This window comes from Nycticebus coucang, chromosome 16 (genome assembly GCF_027406575.1).
Source record: "Nycticebus coucang isolate mNycCou1 chromosome 16, mNycCou1.pri, whole genome shotgun sequence".
Taxonomy (NCBI): Eukaryota; Metazoa; Chordata; class Mammalia; order Primates; family Lorisidae; genus Nycticebus; species Nycticebus coucang.
The window spans coordinates 95,809,656-95,829,491 of record NC_069795.1 but is presented as its reverse complement, the minus strand read 5'-3'; the positions used below and the strand labels follow the sequence as shown (position 1 = coordinate 95,829,491).

General features: G+C 38.2%; 1 protein-coding gene across 6 annotated transcripts in view; it reads right to left on the bottom strand.

Annotated features, from left to right (window-relative positions):
• Positions 1-19,836, bottom strand: part of GNB4 (G protein subunit beta 4) — an 87,795-nt gene that overhangs the window by 59,300 nt on the left and 8,659 nt on the right. Inside the window, exon 2 of one of the 6 annotated variants that reach the window (XM_053564780.1) lies at positions 12,258-12,367. The exons of 3 other annotated variants lie outside the window; for them this stretch is intronic. The gene's annotated coding sequence lies outside the window, so the exon portion shown is untranslated. Of the gene's footprint in view, positions 1-8,711; positions 8,742-12,257; positions 12,368-19,836 lie in introns of those variants that run through there. 2 more of the 6 variants (XM_053564779.1, XM_053564782.1) reach the window with 2 other exon arrangements.

Sequence of the window (19,836 nt, the reverse complement as noted above, 5' to 3'; positions counted from 1 at the left end):
TGCAATACAATTAGTTATTTTTACAAGTTAAAAGATTTTAAAGGAAATACATAGTTAACTGGATCACATGTAAATTCTTTCATAAATTCTCTTTTATGAGTTTCATTTAACCTGCACAGACCATCTACAAACATTCTAAACTTTCTTGAACTTTTGTCCTGCCTTTTACTTTCTTACATAACTATTCTGTTTCAGGACAAAATTTATCACATAAGATTCTTTCTTTACACAATGTCATTCTCCTTTCTGTTTAATTTCTCTTACTCTCAAAAACTCACTTTCCACTAAACAGGATTCCAGTTTACCATGAAGTCACTTATTCATTCAGCTAAACTGATAATTAGAAGGTTTAAAAGGCAAGAATCTTATCCGTTGACAAAGATTCAGTTTGTAAAAATATTTTTCTTATTTATACAAATTACTAGTGGCAAAGGGCCAATAATAAAGGTTCTAAATCTCACCCTTGGGATTCTGCCAGTGCTGCTGTCTGGGGGCTGTAACACTTGGGAGGTAGGCCCACCCCACGAAGGGCAGGGGGGGCCCCCAGCTTCCTTCCCCGCTGGGCTTTTTCAGCCGTCTTGGAGCCAGTGGAAATGCGTCCGGTGGTTTTGTTCGCTATCGGCGAGTGTACTTTCATTTTCTTCAAGCGGCGGGTGAGATCTTGTAGTAGCTGCTGGTGTCTCCTTCTGCGTTGTCTTTTCCGAATCTGAGTTAACTACTCCTGGAATAACTTCAAAGTTTTTAGTATAATTTGAACTTCTACTAATTATAATTCCAACCGTTCCAGGTAAAAGTTGCCTTTTCATTGCAGTGGGGATTAAAGTAACACCGTCCTATTTGGATAATAAGACATTCTTTTCATTTGTTAAATTTAAACCTGCACTTCTAGGAGTGCCCCGTGAAAGGTCATGAATAGTAAATTCAGGGGCTTGAGGATTTAATGTAGATAAAGGCTGTGTTTTACAAGCTACAGCCTGCTCTCCCTTGGTGCCTGGGCTGGGAGAATGCCCCTTTGCTAGTTTTTTGATCTCTGTACGTCCTGATCCTCAGGATCAGTGTCTCCCTTGTTATTTAAGGGGGTTCCATTCTTATGAAATTTTGATTTACATTCATTTCTCTAATGTCGCCCCTTCTTACAACAAGGGCATAAGCCGGGCGGTTCCCCCCTCGGCTTATTGGCATGGGACTGTTTACAGTCCTTCTGCATGTGACCTGGCTTGCCACAATTGTAGCAAGTGTCAGCAGGAGCTCTCGGCCCCTTACCTCCCTTATTGAAGGTATTTTTAATATAGGCGCTGAATTTCTGTCCTTGCATTGCTGCAGCATAGGCCATACTTTGGACTATCGCTGGTGAGGCATCTATGCATGCTTTAATATCCTTGGTTAATGCGTGCCCCATGGTACCTGCTGATTGCTCACACTTAACCGGTCAGCCTTTACCGGCGGGACTGCAGCTCCCTGGTGAGAGTCGCCCTCAACCTTGAAAAAGAAAGAAAGAGAGAGAAGATTACCTGTCCTTCAGGTCCCTGTTCAAGGCGCCACCTGCAACGGGTTGGCCTGTCGGTGGCCTTCAGTCCGAGGGAGTGCAGGGAGAAGGAACGAGGAAAGTTGAGAGGTCGGCGCAGGAAAAATGACAAACTGCCACACAGCATGTGATGAAGGAAGCAGCTGTGAATTTATTGGGTATACATGTTGGTATTTATACATTTTTACAGAGCTTACATAATGCAATCTTTTTGCTTACGTGTGCGGGTTATCTTTGCGTTTACAAGTGTGATTTATCATGCATTGTTATGTTTTAACGTTCCGCTTCTGGAGGGTGGCGGTTATTAGTCAACTTTGTCTGCTTTCTCCTATCTCAGTTTCTTATTATCTTTTTAGAACAGCTTGACATCTTCTTTATGTTAATGCTTGACTAATTTTACATTTACTATTTGATCTTATTGTTATTGATAATTATAATTTTGATTTAGAGTAAATTCCTTGACAAGTATTATTTTTCCTATTGATTTTTATTATGTGTGACAATTGGTGAAACAAGATGTTCTGAACAGGACTTTATGGTGGGTGGATGTTTCAGTGACTTTGTAACTTATGTAGATAATTTGTATTTCATGTCCTTGGGCTTATCGTCTTAGCTCACTGGTGGGAAAACATCTTTATGTGCTCATTGTTGGTGCCACTGAGTTTAGCAGCTCACAAGGCTGTGCTCTATCTGGATTAGTAGTGCATTGTGCTCATTCTTAGGAAAGCACATATTGACAATTTATCAGAACAAACAGACTTCTGGTACAGGATGACAAACACATGAGTAGACGCCACAATCTTTAAACTTAAGCGGGTAACTGAGCATGCTAGGCAACATTTCTGATGCTGTGCATACTGAGGGCAGCTGGGGGCAAAGCTCCGGGGAGCACAAACCACCTTCCCGTCGTTCTGTAACGCGGACAGCACTGCCTCACTACGGCTATATGCCGTGGGTGCGGCAGAGAAGGAAGAACATTCGAACCTCAAACCTAGCAGAAGAAAAGAAATAACCAAAATCAGAGCAGAATTAAATGAAAATTGAAAACAAAAGAATTATACAACAGATCAATAAAATAGATAAAACTTTGGCCAACCTAACCAGGAAAAAAGTAAAATCTCTAATTTCATCAATCAGAAATGGTAAAGATGAAAAGACAACAGACCCCTCAGAAATTCAGAAAATCCTTAATGAATATTACAAGAAACTTTACTCTCAGAAATATGAAAATCTGAAAGAAATCAACCAATACTTGGAAGTACGCCACCTACCAAGACTTAGCCAGATGAAGTGGAAATGTTGAACAGGCCTATATCAAGTTCTAAAATAGCATCAACTATACAAAATCTCCCTTAAAAAGAAAAGCCCAGGACCAGATGGCTTTACACCAGAATTCTACCAAACCACTAAAGAACTAGTACCTATATTACTAAACCTCTTCCAAAATATAGAAAAAGAAGGAATACTACCCAACACATTCTATGAAGCAAATATCACCTTGATCCCTAAACAAGGGAAAGACCCAACAAGAAAAGAAAATTATAGACCGATATCACTAATGAATATTGATGTAAAAATACTCAATAAGATCCTAACAAACAGAATCCAACAACACATCAAAAAAATTATACACTATGTCCAAGTGGCATTTATCCCAGGGTGTCAAGGCTGGTTTAATGTATGTAAGTCTATAAATGTTAATTCAGCACATAAACAAACTAAAAGATAAAGACCATATGATTTTCTCAATTGATGCAGAAAAAGCTTTTGATAATATCCAGCATACCTTTATGATCAGAACGCTTAAGAAAATTGGTATAGAAGGGACATTTCTTAAACTAATAGAGGCCATCTAAAGCAAACCCACAGCCAATATCATATTGAATGGAGTTAAATTGAAATCATTACCACTTAGATCAGGAACCAGGCAAAGTTGCCCATTGTCTCCATTGCTCTTTAACACTGTAATGGAAGTTTTAGCCATTGCAATTAGAGAAGAAAAGGTGATCAAGGGTATCCACATAGGGTCAGAAGAGATCAAACTTTCACTCTTCACAGATGATATGATCGTATATCTGGAAAACACTAGGGATTCTACTACAAAACTTTTAGAAGTGATCAAGGAATACAGCAATGTCTCAGGCTACAAAATCAACACCCATAAATCTGTACCCTTTATATATACCAACAATAGCCAAGCCGAAAAAACAGTCAAGGACTCTATTCCTTTCACAGTAGTGCCAAAGAAGATGAAATATTTGGGAGTATACCTAACAAAGGACGTGAAAGAGCTCTATAAAGAGAACTATGAAACTTTAAGAAAAGAAATAGCTGAAGATGTTAACAAATGGCAAAACATACCATGCTCATGGCTGGGAAGAATCAACATTGTTTAAATGTCTATACTACCCAAAGCAATATATAATTTTAATGCAATTCCTATTAAAGCTCCATTGTCATATTTTAAAGATCTTGAAAAAATAATACTTCATTTTATATGAAATCAGAAAAAACCTCAAATAGCCAAAACATTACTCAGAAATAAAAACAAAGTAGGAGGAATCACGCTACCAGACCTGAGACTGTACTATAAATCGATAGTGATCAAAACAGCATGGTACTGGCACAAAAACAGAGAAGTAGATGTCTGGAACAGAATAGAGAACCAAGAGATGAATCCAGCTACTTACCGTTATTTGATCTTTGACAAGCCAATTAAAAACATTCAGTGGGGAAAAGATTCCCTATTTAACAAATGGTGCTGGGTGAACTGGCTGGCGATCTGTAAAAGACTGAAACTGGACCCACACCTTTCACCATTAACTAAGATAGACTCTCACTGGATAACAGATTTAAACTTAAGACATGAAACAATAAAAATACTTGAAGAAAGTACAGGGAAAACTCTTGAAGGAATCGGCCTGGGTGAATATTTTATGAGGAAGACTCCCAGGCAATTGAAGCAGTATCAAAAATATATTACTGGGACCTGATCAAACTAAAAAGCTTCTGCACAGCCAAGAACATAGTAAGTAAAGCAAGCACACAGCCCTCAGAATGGGAGAAAATATTTGCAGGTTATACCTCCGATAAAGGTTTAATAACCAGAATCCACAGAGAACTCAAATGTATTAGCAAGAAAAGAACAAGTGATCCCATCTCAGGGTGGGCAAAGGACTTGAAGAGAAACTTGTCTAAAGAAGACAGATGTACAATCTACAAACACATGAAAAAAAGCTCATCATCCTTAATCATCAGAGAAATGCAAATCAAAACTACTTTGAGATATCACCTAACCCCAGTAAGAGTAGCCCACATAACAAAATCCCAAAACCAGAGATGTTGGCATGGATGTGGAGAAAATGGCACACTTCTACACTGCTGGTGGGAATGCACACTAATATGTTCCTTCTGGAAGGATGTTTGGAGAATACTTAGAGACCTAAAAATAGACCTGCCATTCGATCCTATAATTCCTTTACTAGGTTTATACCCAGAAGACCAAAAATCACAATATATCAAAGACATCTGTACCAGAATGTTTACTGCAGCCCAATTCATAATCGCTAAGTCATGGAAGAAGCCCAAGTGCCCATCGACCCATGAATGGACTAGCAAATACATGTATACTGTGGAATATCATGCAGCCTTAAAGAAAGATGGAGACTTTACCTCTTTCATGTTTACATGGATGGAGTTGGAACATATTCTTCTTAGCAAAGTATCTCAAGAATGGAAGAAAAAGTATCCAATGTACTCAGCCCTACTATGAAGCTAAATTATAGCTTTCACATGAAGGCTATAACTATAGCACAAGAATATGGGGAAAGGTCCAAGGGAGGAGATTACGGTGGAGGGAGGGCAATGGGGGGGCCACACCTACGTACATCTTAGAATGGGTACAGGCAAAACCTACTAAATGCAGAATACAAATGTCTACATACAATAAGTAAGAAAATGCCATGAAGGATACTTTGAACAGTTTGATGAGAATACCTCAGATTGTATATGAAACCAGCACATTGTACCCCTTGATTGCACTAATGTACACAGCTATGATTTAACAACAACAACAAAAAAGATGAGTATATCTATAGTCACTTTAACTCCTGCATCTGAAGTTCACTGGGAAAATAACATAAATGAAACAAAATAAAAGAAAAAGAAAAAAAGAAACTGAGGTTTAGGTCAAATAACTTGCTTAAGATCAGGGTAGAGTGGACTTGAATCCAAGCTCGTGTGACTTTGACATACAGACATTTAAATCTCAACCACTCTGCCATATTGCCTCTTTTGAAGGGCATCACATTAGATTTTTGTTGAATCCGACTGATGGTCATCATTCATTCATTTATTCATTCATGAGAATGGAGACAGAGTCTCACTCTGTTGCCCAGGCAAACTCTGTTGCCCAGGCAAGAGTGCAGTGGCATCATCATAGCTCACAGCAACCTCAAATTCCCATGCTGAAGTGATCCTCCTGCCTCAGCTTCCCAAGTAGCTAGGACTACAGGTGCACCAGCACACTCAGCTAATTCTTCTACTTTTAGTAGACATGGGGTCTCGCTCTTGCTCAGGCTGGTCTCAAACTCCTGAATTCAAGGAATCCTCCTGCCTCACCTTCCCAGAATGTTAGGATTATAGGTGTGAGCCACAAGGCTGACCCCTCCCTGCTTTAAACTGTATTACTAGGCTCTCATGCCCCCATACTTCCCTGATTCTCCTTGGACTTAACTATTTCTTCTATCTTTGTGGGTCCATAAATATTTATGTTTCCCAGGGTTCTATCATCAGCCAGCTAGTTCAGAAACTTCCCTCCTGGGAGGAAGGAAAGATAAAAATGAAAATTTTTTTTGTGTGTATATATATATATCCCAACTTTTGTTTACAAAAAATGGGAGGAGGGGGATCAAAAGGGTGCATATATTGTAAGGGTCAAGGGATTACACCAATGGTGATTTTTGCTCAAGATCAAATTAGAGCTATTTATCACAACTGATTTCTGAAGTGGCATTAAAACTGCCGACTAAATTAATAATATTTCAAAAAGCAAGTATCAGAGTATCATATCCCTTTTACAAAACTCCAAACTAAAACTAAATAATAAATTGATAAGAAGCACAGTACTTTTCAGTTAACTACAACTTCTTGACTAAGTTATCCTTCAACATGAATATTTGGTAAGTTTAACACATTTTAAACCACTGTTCTATAGTGAAAGCCTTGTTCAGTTGAGCAGAAAATGGCCCACCAGTTATGTTTTAAGAGTTCAGCTGTACCAGTTACAAATACCAAAAGATGCCAATAAGCCATTGTATCCAAGCCAATTTGTTAAATAAAATGGAAAAAAATACACTTGCATAATTCAAATGGCTGTCTCACTCCACATCTTAAAATTTCCATAGAACTTTTACTGAAGCAAGGCATTATGTAGGCTGTACAATTATACTGCTGTGTTAGTGAACGGCTATTTAATTTACACAAGTCCAGAAAATACAAGCATTTTTTAGCTATTAGCAATTTTCATACTGGCTCTGTAAGCTCATATATGGCATGAAAGAATAATTTTAAATTGTACTTAAAAAAATAGAGCATAAACCACTTTTGCTTCCTGTGAATTTTGTCATTATAATTAATTTTTTTAATATTCTACTTTTCTGCAATCCAGATTCATATTTCTTACACTTTATAAAATAATTTCTAAAAACTATAATGAATCAGGTACCACATTCAAAGCTTTTTAAATCACTCTTACCAAGGAATTTAAAAATACACACACACACACACCCACTCAAAGTATTCAGTATATAGATATCTCAATGTGGCTTTCTTCCTCAAGAAGTTAGCTAAAAACCTAAAGCTGTATGGGGCAAGTGGATAAGAGATGAAAATAGAAGTTGGATATTATAGCACAAGGCATTACGTTTTATTTTTATCTTCTTTTTTATTTTGGTACCAAGTTACTCATTATATTGAGCATTTTTAAGTATTCCCAAAGTAAAGCAGGTCAACCTCCTGTGAACAGAAGGCAGTCTGTTTTGTGTTCAAGGAAATAAATAAGGCACTGCTTTCCAGTTCCTCTTCACCTAACTGTTATGTTCTGGAAGAGTTTATTCTCTCACCACACATTTATTAAAGGTGCCAGGAACCTGAGCTACACACAGGTTATCATTTAGTCCCAGGTCACAAGGAGTTTACAGTCTAAAAAAGCAGACATGTAGAGATAGTGCGCATGCACGCAAGCCCAGACCTTCTGGATCTGTGAGTGCAGCTTTTTGACTAAATCCATATTTTATAAAACAAACCCTTTTATTAAAAGGGGAACAGGAGAGAAATATAAAGATTTTTTTGCCTCCTTTGGTGCTTTAAAAAAGAACAATCTTGAAATCAGAAGGCCACAGATTCCCCACCCCTGTGTGTGTTCATGGTATATGACGTAACACCCCAAATGATATCCAAAATAATCAAGAATTAACACATGGACACAACAGGCAGGGAAAAAATTGACTAAGTATTCATTTTTTTCAGGTGACCCTGCACACCAAGTGAGTTCAGATCATATAAGGTTTTGTCATTGCTTTATGGGGAAAAAAACTCTGTAGTGTTCAGAGCACTTTGGATTTCTAAACTGTAGAGGGACTGTTAACATGTAATTCATATTGAGGAAGATTATCTGGTACAAAAGAAGAAAACCCCTAAAGGTACTAAGTAGGAGTTAGCCCACTAGAAGTTAATGAGTACTGAGCGTTCATTCTGTGCACACACCACATAAGCTCTTTATCACTACTTTTTAGTTCTCAAAACAAACTCAGAAGATAGGTACCAGTATCCTCCTCATTCCACAGACTAGGAAACCTCACACATGGAGGTTCTGAGCCTTATCTAAATTCACACAGCCTAACAGAGCCAGAAGACAACTGTTCTACAGTGTGACCTCAGAAACTTCTCTGAGTCTCAATTTCCTTATCTGTACAGTGGGCATATCTACCCCAAAGGATTGTTTTTGGGAATTAAATAACACACATTTTTAAAGATGTCCTTAGAAATTTAAGTCAGCACTGATGTGGCTGATCCACCCATGAACCCTACTCAGGATGCTACTACAACTGCTAATCAGTCCTCAGATACTACCAGAAAGAGGCCTTTGCAGGGACTTTGCACCCCAGTTATGCTGCAATTTAACTACCTTTTTCTCTACTGAGCTTATAGAGAAGCAAGGGGCCAGTGCGATTTCTTCCCTGACTCCCAAGGCTGTGATGTTTCTTTTGAGAGGAGAAAATCCCATCAGCTCTTTCATCTGCCACACGACTCTCCAATTGGGGGGAGGGGGCTCTAAAGGGGGAGAGAGGATAAGCAAAGAAATTCCAATCACTTGAAGGGCTTTCCCAAACTATACCCATCTCCTGAAGATTTCAATACCTGCCCCAAACCTTCAGCAGCACCAATCTCTGTGGTCCACCCCCCCCCAATTCCTTGACTCCTGAATTCACACACTATTACTAATGTTCTGTTCTCCAATGCGTAAGGGAGGAGTCCAGCTAATTTTACCAAAAGGTTTCAATCGGGGGGATGCTCACAAAGTGAGGGCTAGCAGCATCAGTATCTGTTAGCAACTTGTTAATAATACAAACTTACAGAAACTCCACAGAATCCAAAACTCTGAGGGGGGAGCCCAACAAGCAGTGTTTCAGCAAGCATTCAAGGTGATTCCGAAGCCCCTAGACTTGACAGCCACTGGTCTTAGGGCTTATTTACACAAGGTGTCTAAAACCATCTGATTGGAGGAAAGTTGAAGAATGTGTGTTTACACTTTAGAAAGTTCCTAAAAACAGCTAAACTGTCATTTACATTATATCTTTCTGATTGAATAAAACCTCCAAGTAAAATAAAAATAAAGACATTAAGGGGAATACAGGGCACCTGTAGACCAGCTACTTAGGAGGCTGAGGCAGGAGGATGGCTTGAAGCCCAAAGTTCCAGGCTGTAGAGTGCTATGCTCATGCTTGTGAATAGTCACTGCACTCCTGCCTGGGCAACACAGAGAGATTCCATCTCTAAAAAAGAATTAAAAATTTAAAAACATACAGATTTTCTTTTTAATTTTCCATTCTTAATTGGTTTTTAAATAGAGCAAAATAATTTCCCATGGCTGAACTATGACAAGATTTTAATTTTTTTTCTGAAGAAAGGCTTTATAGGCTCAGCACCCATAGTTCAGTGGTTATGACCTCAGCCACATACACCGGGGCTGGCGAGTTCAAGCCCAGCCTGGTCCTACTAGACAGTGACAACTACAATTAAAAAAAAAAAAGCCAGGCGTTGTGGCGGGTGCCTGTAGTCCCAGCTACTTGGGAGGCTGAGGCAAAGAGAATCATGTGAGCTAAGAGTTTGAGGTTGCTGTGAGCTGTGACACTACAGCACTCTACTGAGGGCAACATAGTGAGACTCTGTCTCAAAAAAAAGAATGGCTTTATAAAGGGGAAAAAGGCTCCTATGGAAAAAAAGAAAGTTCCCATATAAATTTCACATTCCTCAAAACTCCAACTTAAAATATTTTCCCAAAGAATGAAATACACACCAAGATTGAGGAAGACAGCTTAGTTAGGAACCAAGCTGTCTTCTTTTTATCTTGAAATAGTGCTGCTTCCTAGAAAAAGATACTTGAAAATAGATTTTTTAAATTAAGACTTAAATGCATTAATCTTTGTTAAAGTAGCAAAGTATATGAAAAAATACTCACTAAGAAAATAGTCCTTCGGGCGGCACCTGTGGCTCAGCGGGTAGGGCGCCGGTCCCATATGCCGGAGGTGGCGTGTTCAAACCCAGCCCCGGCCAAATTAAAAAAAAAAAAAAAAAAGAAAATAGTCCTTCACTTTTTTTTTTTTTTTTTGGAAATTGACTAAAAAAGAAACTTGCATTCCGAAATGCCCTGTATTTATTATTTTTTCAAAAAAAAAAAAAACTTGTAATTACATTTTCTCAACACAGCACAATGTGACAAGTCCATAATACTCATAAATAAATTAGCAAGGAAAACAAGTTCACTATCCATGTATCATAAATGGATCTATTTGAGGTGAACACTTGGATAACAGTTGGGGGGGCTGCATTAAACAGGATGTCATCAATGCAGAAATCTAAATGGGTTAGTAAATGCCATGCCCTTATAAAATTTCATGCAAAAAAATAAAGAGAATAGAATCCATGGAATTCAGACCTAGTACAGAGGAGATGTTTTAAATATAGTGTTAATATGTTTCTATTCTTTGAGTATATTTTTTAAAAATTCCTAACTGTATATAATGAAAGCTTCTTTTTTTTGTTTTTGGAGACAGAGTCTCCCTAAGTTGCCCTTGGTAGAGTGCAGTGGCATCACAGCTTACAGCAATCTCAAATTCTCGGGTTAACTGATTCTCTTGCCTCAGCCTCCCAAGTAGCTGGGATTACAGGTGCCTGCCACAACACCCAGCTATTTTTTTGTTGTAGTTGTCATTGTTGTTTAGCTGGCCCAGGGCGGGTTCAAACCTGCCACCCTCGGTGTATATGACTAGCACCATAACCACTGTGCTATGGGTGCCGAGCCTATAATAGAAGCTTTAAATGAATAAATCTAACTCTTTTCCAGTCTTTGGGAAAGTTTTCTAGATTTTCCTCATGTATTACTCCTAGTATTCTTATCTAAAATCAGTCCTAAAGTACATAAGCAATGAGTGCTACCCCTACTCAGTCCAAATCATGCCATTTACTTGTCCACTCAAGAAATGAGTATTTAACACCTACCTTGTTGGAGGCATAGAAACCCACCCCACCAGAAAAGTTCATCATCTCATGAGAAAAAACGGGTAAGTAACAACACAACATGCATTACTTAACAACAGGAACATATTCTTAGAAATGCTTCCTTCGGTGATCCTATTGTGTGAATGTTAGACATTATGTGATGGTGCGGTCTATTGCACACTTGAGCTGTAAAGAACAGCCTCCTGCTTACAGACTACACACCTGGGCACACCTGGGCAGCGCAATACTGTACTGAGTACTGTAGGCAACTGTAACACTGGTAAGTATCTAAACATAGAAAAAGTGCAGTGAAAATAAAGTATGATAACCTTATGGGACCACCATCCTATATGTAGTCTATCTGCCTTGACTGAAACACAGTTATGCAGCATATGACTTTAAAATTATATAAGATATAATTTTATATGCTTATATTTTCATCTATATGAACTGTCTTTTTTTTTGAGACAGTGCCTTGCTTTGTCGCCTAGGCTGTAGTACTGTGGTGTGCAACATTATAGCTCCCTGCAGCCTTCAATTCTTGGCCTCAAGCAATCCTCCCACCTTGATCTCCCAAAGTGCAGAATTATAGGTATGAGCCACCAGGCCAGCCTTTATGAACTCTTAAAGGAACAAGTTCTATAAATTTACTGCCAGCTATGTAAAAAGCAGTATTTCCTTTTGCTTAGTTCTAAAACTACCTTCTCTAGGAAAAATATCTAGTTTTGGTATTCTAAGATTTTATGATTCAAACATTAGGAACATAATTATCATTGCATAAATTACAAATCAGTGCCAGGTATTATGGCTCATTACTGTAATCCCAGTACTTTGGGAGACCAAAGCAGAATTGCTTGAAAGTAGGAGTTCAAGACTAGCCTAAGCAACATAGCAAGACCCTGTCCCTACAACAAAATTTTTCTTTTAATTAGCCAGGTGTGGTGATACACACCTATAGTCCTAGGTACTCACGAGGCTGAGTCAGAAGGATTGCTTGAGCCCAGAACTTCAAAGAACTATGATAGCACCACTGCACTCCAGCCTGGGTGACACAGTGAGACCCTGTCTCCAAAAAGAATAAATAAATTGTAAATCATACTCTGTCAGTCTCTCTCTTCTCACATGACTTCCCTGAAGCTTTATTATCTCTTGGGCTTTTTGACAGGACCACATGTGGTTACCTCTGTATTACTAAGACACACAGTCTTACATCACTTTAAAATCACATATTCTGTTTTACCAGAAACAACCCTTTAAAGTCACCAAACTTCATTACATATTACTCTTAGTCATATCTAAAAATCAAAGAAATCAAACCCACCACTAAGGAATGAAAATATGACAACTGGAGATATCAGAATTTTATCTAATAAATATTTGTGAGTCTCTAGCAGATCTATCTTATTTGCTGTCTTAGCTTCATAGGACAACACATGACTTGGTGTAATTAATGTACTCACAAAAAGCTGGCTACAATTCCATGTGTTCATAGCTTTTTAATGAAAGTAAAATAACTTAGTTACTAATAATAAGTAAAAATAGAATACAGCAGTCAGTGTCCTTCACTGCAGATTTCATTCTTTCTAACATAACGTGGGAACACCTACATGTAAGCTAAAAATCTGAAGGTTTTCACTCGAGAGTAAGTGTACTTATGTAGCATTGTTCTGAGATGAGCAGATACCCTTTGTTTCCTCAGGATCACACTATTATTCTACAATCGCTATCTCAGATTCAACCTAACAGCTAATTAGCTAATAACTCAGACTAGTTCTTTAGGATTTCACCCCATACCCAACGCTCCACCCCCACCACTAATGTTCTCAAAAATCTTTCAATCAGGAGGTTCATCTCCTCTGGGTGATATGAACAGTACATTCATTTTTAGTCACATCAAGTTTTGTTCTACTACTCTCATCTTCCTACTGACGCTTCTACCTGCCACAAACACATCATAAATGCCAGCATTGCTCTTCAGCACCTGCAGGAAACACAGGTTACTTCTGATGTTTCACTGTCCCATCATAATTGGTGTCACCATCATCTCTAAAATTTTGCAAACATCTTTCCTCATCAAAAGGTGATTTAACACATAAACATGAATGAAATGTACATACCAACTCCTCTTTACCTTCTTTATGCCTTACAGCAAAAACGACTCTTTGTGGACTTTTTGTTTGTTTCTGTTTCTTAGTGCCACATTTAATGATTAATGAACATGACGAAATCCCTGGTTCATAAATTTTAATTCATATAGGTAAACACATAATCATGAAAACTAATATCTAAGTCTTAAAAAAATTTACCAAGTTTTATTTTTGCTTTTTAGACCATACAATGAGATCACATTCTTTTAGGGATTTCTTTTCCTCTCAACAACTTCCTTAGAGCCCCATTCAGTAAGTAATGCACCTAATGAAGATACCTTATTGACAAATTTCAATTTCCTTAAGTAATTAACTGCCTACTATGTTCCATTGAAATACATACTATAATTTATATAGAATAAAATGTGTAAATTTCTTTATAAAAACTGGCCTTTTTAGCTCTTCTAAATGCAATGTATATAATCTATGCCACATGCCAGTTAACAAAGCCACATCCAGTTTAAGTTACATGGGTGGGTTTTTAATTTCACATTACCAAATAGTTAAAGCCCAAGTTTCATTATCTTAATTCCTGGGTAAAGGTGTGTTAAGTGGGGAACTCAATATAAAGACTGGGCCAGGAAAAATTGAGTCAAGTTATTGATAAATGTTGCCATAAAAAATATAAAAACTCGAATATATATATATATATAAACTCCTACCTAAGAACCTAGACTAAGAGTATCACCTCTTTGAGCACAGAGACCACTGTCCTCTTCTTTGTATTTCCCAAAGCAGTATTCTCACTTTTTTCAGCTATAGAGAAATTGATAAACTCTGCTCCATAATGACAGTAGATTCTATGACTTTCCCTATCGCTGAACATTTATGACAAAGTGCTACAGAGTAGAAACCGTAAGATTTCTAAAAACACAATTACTTCTGAATAGGTTAAGTATCAATGTTTAAGGACAACACTCATTACCATCACCTTAAGTGAAACAGCTCAGACACAGAAAAACAGTGCATGTTCTCACTTGTAAGTGGGAGCTGAATATTGTGTCCACAAGGAAGCAGAGTGGAATGATGGACAATGAAGACTCGGGGAGCTGAGGGGTTAGGGTTGATGAGAGTTTGCTCCGTCAGCTCTGATGTGCTTTGCTCTGGTAAGGGAGGCACTGAAGGGCCTGATTTCACCACAATGCAATGAATCAATGTAGCAAAATTACACTTGTAACACATGAATGTACATAAATAAATAAAAATATATTTATTGGCCAATTGTTTATATAAAAAATTGAAAATATAAATCAGTAGGAGACCAGATATGCTGCATCCATACAATGAAATATTATGAAGCTATTAAGAAGAAAATATTTGAGTTACAAGTACAGTACTGACTTGCAAAGATGCCAGCATTCATGATATCCCCTGAACAAATTCTCTTTTCTGGGTCCAAATGGAAATAAAATAAGTATCTCAGTAGGAGTTTGTCCTTACCCAGCAAGGTATACTAAATTTCCTTTATAGTAATAATTACACTATATAGGAACCACTTCTGCAAAGGCCAAAGTTGGAAAACAAAATTTAAGCTGTATATTGCCTTTAATATCAACTATGGACACTAAGAGAATCTTCATGTTATTTTAGCAAGTCAGTAGCACCCAAGTGTAAACTGTGTGCACTCAGATGTGGTTAAAATAGAACAGACAGGCTGGGTGTGTTAGCTCACACCTATAATCCCAGCATTTTGGGAAGCTCAGGCAGGATGATTGCTTGAGACCTGGAGTTCAAGACCAGCTTAAGCAACACAACAAGACTTCATCTCTACAAAAAATAGAAATAAGAACCAGGCATTATGGCACCTGCCAATAGTCCCAGCTGCTCAGGAGGCTGAGGCAGGAGGCTTACTTGAACCCAGGAGTTGGGAGGCTGCAGCAAGCTATGATGACACCATACCTCAGCTTGGGAGACAGAGTAAGACCCTATCTCAAAATAAATAAATAATTAAAAAATTAAAAAACTAGATTAAATAACATATATATCCCAGCAATTCTAGAGAAAAAGGCTCTCCATAATACATATTGGAAAAATGGTATTGAGTAATACATGCTGTGAACTTATAAAGAATTTTTGTTTATAATTACTGCATACAGGAAATTCTCTGGTACTGGTACTATGCATGGGACCTCAGAGAAAAGTAGCAGTGAAGCCAAATGACCAAAAGCACCATCCTCGCACCCAGGGCTAGGATGAACATGGGCTTCCCACCCTGACATGTGTTACCTGACACATGGTCAAGTCAATAAAGGTGAAGCAAAGTTATTATTGCAGTGGAGAAAGGAGGCATTTTCATTTAAGGTGGAAAAATACTACAATATTTTAAAGGAAAGAAGTATTTTAAAAGTAGAAATTATTTTAAGTAATCCAAACATCTTGGGTGAGCTCAATAGTTTTATTTTTTCATCCTAAGCTAGATATTGATTCAAATCTGACTCCTGCTCGTTTTCTTATTATGTTTTTGGAGGTGTACCTAAAATTAAAATTTTAAAGTCTAATTTTTTTAAAGTTTACAATCCAGATTGTGATCAAAGTTCTTTTATTGAGCAATTCTATTGATTTGCTGCTTATTAAGGACAGAGGGCAGACAAAAGAAAGGTGAAGACGCTAAACTCTCACAGCTGATGGCTCGTCAGCTTCCACAGAAGCTTAGCAGTGTCACCAAAACACCTTAAATAGCAGTAAGACTGTAAGAGTCTCTGTGGCTCAGCACCTGTAGCACAGTGGTTATGATGCCCACCACATGCACCAAGGCTGGTGGGTTCAAATCCTGCCTGGTCCCGCTAAACAACAATGACAACTGCAACAAAAAAATAGCTGGGCATTGTGGTGGGTGCCTGTAATCCCAACTACTGGGAGGCTGAGGCAAAAGAATTGCTTAAGCCTAAGAGCTGGAGGTTGCTGTGAGCTGTGACCTTACAGCACCCTACCGAGGGCGACATAGTGAGTCTCAAAAAAAAAAAAGAGTCTCTGGAAACTGTCTTCTCCATTTGAAAAATACAGCAGATATCAATTCATGCATTCATTGAACAAATATCTGAGTTCTAACCATGTGACAGGCATATTCCTGGCTCTAAAGATTTAGCAATAAACAAAATGAAAGTTTCCATTGCCACAGTACTTTATTCGGTATCTGTCTAGGAGACATAAGTTTAGGAAAGATGAGTACTATACGTGAAAAAAAATACAAGAACTTAAAGGGTGGCTGGACGTGGTAGCTCACACCGTAATCCTAGAACTCTGGGAGGCTGAGGCAGGCAGACTGTTTGAACTCAGGAGTTCAAGACCAGCCTGAGCAAGAGAGAAACCCTAAAAATAGAAAAAAAAAAAATACTAGCCAGGCAGGGTGGCACATGCCTGAAGTCTCAGCTACTCGGGAGGTTGAGGCAAGAGGATCACTTGAGCCCAAGAGCCTGAGGTTGCCGTGAGCTATGATGACACCATAGCACTCCACCCAAGGGGACAGAATGAGATTCCATCTCAAAAAAAAAAAATAATATATATATCTATGTCAAGGCTATTTTTAAATAAATTAAGTAAAGGCCCAAATGAAATGAGGAATTGAGCCATGTCCTAAGTGGAGAAAAACATTCCTGGCATTAGAAACAGTAAATGCAAAGGCTGGGAGGCAGAAACAAACGTGGCACCCCGGATCCACAGCAATAAGGACTGTGAGGCTGGGGAGAGTATACAAGGCAAAGAGCGGCAAAGCTGAGATGAGGGAGGTATGCACAAGTCCACATGTGATCATACTGGTCTCCTGATCCTGTATAAGTGTCACATTTTATCTGGCAGTAATAGGTTCTGGTGAGTGAGATATAATCTAGTTTATCTCTTTTTAAAGTTCATCCTGCCTGCTGTGGGACACAGAGTGGAAGCCAGCAGACCATTCAGGAAGCCACTGCCACAGTTCAGGCCAGGGAAGAATGTGGTTTGACACAGAGTGGTACTGGCAGTGCAAGTGGTAAGAAATAAGTCAAATGTGGAATAATTTTCAAAGGACAGCCCACAATACTTGTTGAAAGAAGACAAGATTTAGGAGTGAAATACAGGAATTAAGGATAACTTTTGAGATTTTTAGCTTGAGCAATAGGTGGTAGCATTTAGTGAGATAGAGAAGAATGAAAAACTGAGGCAGGATAAAAATCTGAAAGAGTGGGTATTCCAAAAGCCAAAGGGAAAAAATGTTTCAATAAAGGAGGAGCTATCTGTTATCTGCATCAAGTGTGGCTGGGAAATCCAAGTTGGCAACACATATGTCCCTGGTGACACCAGAAGGGTGTTTCAGGGAGTAGGTAAGATAAAGTCCTTCTGGAATAAATTCAAGGGAAAATGGGAAATGAGTACAGGCAGACTACATGGAGTCTTTCAAAGATTTTTCTTATCATTATTTTTAGAGACAGGGTCTCACTCTGTCACCCAGGCTGGAGAGCAGTGGTTTGATCACAGCTCCCTGTAACCTTGGACTCCTGGGCTCCAGCGATCCTTCCACCTCAGCCTCTCAGAGTGCTAGGATTATAGGCAAGAGCCACGTCACTCAGCCAAAAGATTTTTTTTAGAAAAATAGCTTTATTATTTTTAAACCTTTAAATTTAATTTTTTAACCTTTTATTTTTAAAAAAATTTCAAAGTTGAAAAAGAGTATTTGTTAAATTTTTTTTATAGATTTAGAAGAATAAAATTGGGTCTCTCCTCTCTGTTTCCAAAAATTAACTCAAGAGGGATGAAAGATTTAAATATAAGGGCTGAAACTACAAAAATTCTAGAAGAAAACCTAGGAAAAACTCTTCTGGACATTGGTCTTGGCAAATAATTTGTGACTAATACATCAAAAGCAGATTCAATAAAACCAAAAATAAAAATTTGGGACTTAAATAAAGCTAAAAATCTCTGTACCACGAAAGAAGTAATAACAAAGTAAACATACAACATACAGAATGGGAAAAAATATTTGTGAACTATGCATCTGAAAAAAAGTAGTATCATGAGTACCCTTAAGACTTTCACCAGGATTCACCAATTGTTTTGTTTTGTTTTACTTTTTTTTATTGTTATTTGGGATTTATTGAGGATACAAAGAATTAGGCTACACTGATTCCATTTGTTAGATAAAGTTCCTCTTATAATTGTGTCCCACCCCCAAAAGGTATGCCATACATCATGACTCCCATCCCCCTTCTCCCCCCCCCAGCTATCTCATTCCCCTCCCCTCCTCTTGAATTAGCTCATCTACTGCTTTCATATTAGAATAGAGTACATTTGATTCTTGCTTCTCCATTCTTGTGATGCTTTACAAAGAAGAATGTGTTCTGCCTCCATCCAGGTTAATACAAAAGATGTAAAGTCTCCATCTTTTTTAGTGGCTGAATAGTATTCCGTAGCTTGTTAATCCATTCCTAAGTTGGTGGACATTTAGGTTGTTTCCACATTTTGGCAACTATAAACTGAGCTATGATAAACACTCTAGTGCAAATGTCCTTATGATAATTTTTTTTTTTTTTTTTTGGCCAGGGATGGGTTTGAACCCGCCACCTCCGGCATATGGGACCAGCGCCCTACTCCTTGAGCCACAGGCACTGCCCAAAAGTTTTGTTTTTTTGTTCTGGGTAGATGCCTATTAATGGGTTTGCAGGATCAAATGGGAGGTCTAATTTGAGTTCTTTGAAGATTCTCCATACTTCCTTCCAGAAATGCTGTATTAGTTTGCAGTCCCACCAGCAGCATAATAATGTTCTTTTCTTTCCACATCTAAGCCAGCATCTGCAGCTTTGAGACTTTCTGATGTGGGCCATTCTCACTGGGATTAGGTGACATCTCAGAGTAGTTTTGATTTGCATTTCTCTGATGACTAAGTATTATGAGCATTTTTTCATATGCTGGCCATTCATCTTTTTTCTTTTTTGAGACAGAGTCTTACTATCTCACCCCCTGTAGACAGATGTTGTGGCGTCACAGCTCACAGCAACCTCAAATTCTTGGTCTTAAGCTATTCTTTTGCCTCAGCCTCCCAAGTAGCTGGGATTACAGGCGCCTGCCACAATGCCCAGCTATTTTTTGTTGCAGTTGTCATTGTTGTTTTTAGCTGGCCTGGGCAAGGTTTGAACGCACCAGCCTCGATATATGTGGTTGGCACCACAACCACTGTGCTGTGGGCGCAGATCTTCATCTGTCTTCTTTAGAGAAGGTTCTATTCATCTCTTGCCCAGTGATATATGGATTGGTGGGTCTTTTTTTGTTGAGTTCTCTGTACATTCTAGTTATCAAGCTTTTGTCCGATTTATATATATGCAAATTTCTTTTCCCATTCTGAAGGTTGTTTGCTTTGGTTGTTGTTTCCTTAGCTATACAAAAGCTTTTCAGTTTAATTAAGTCCCATTTGTTTAT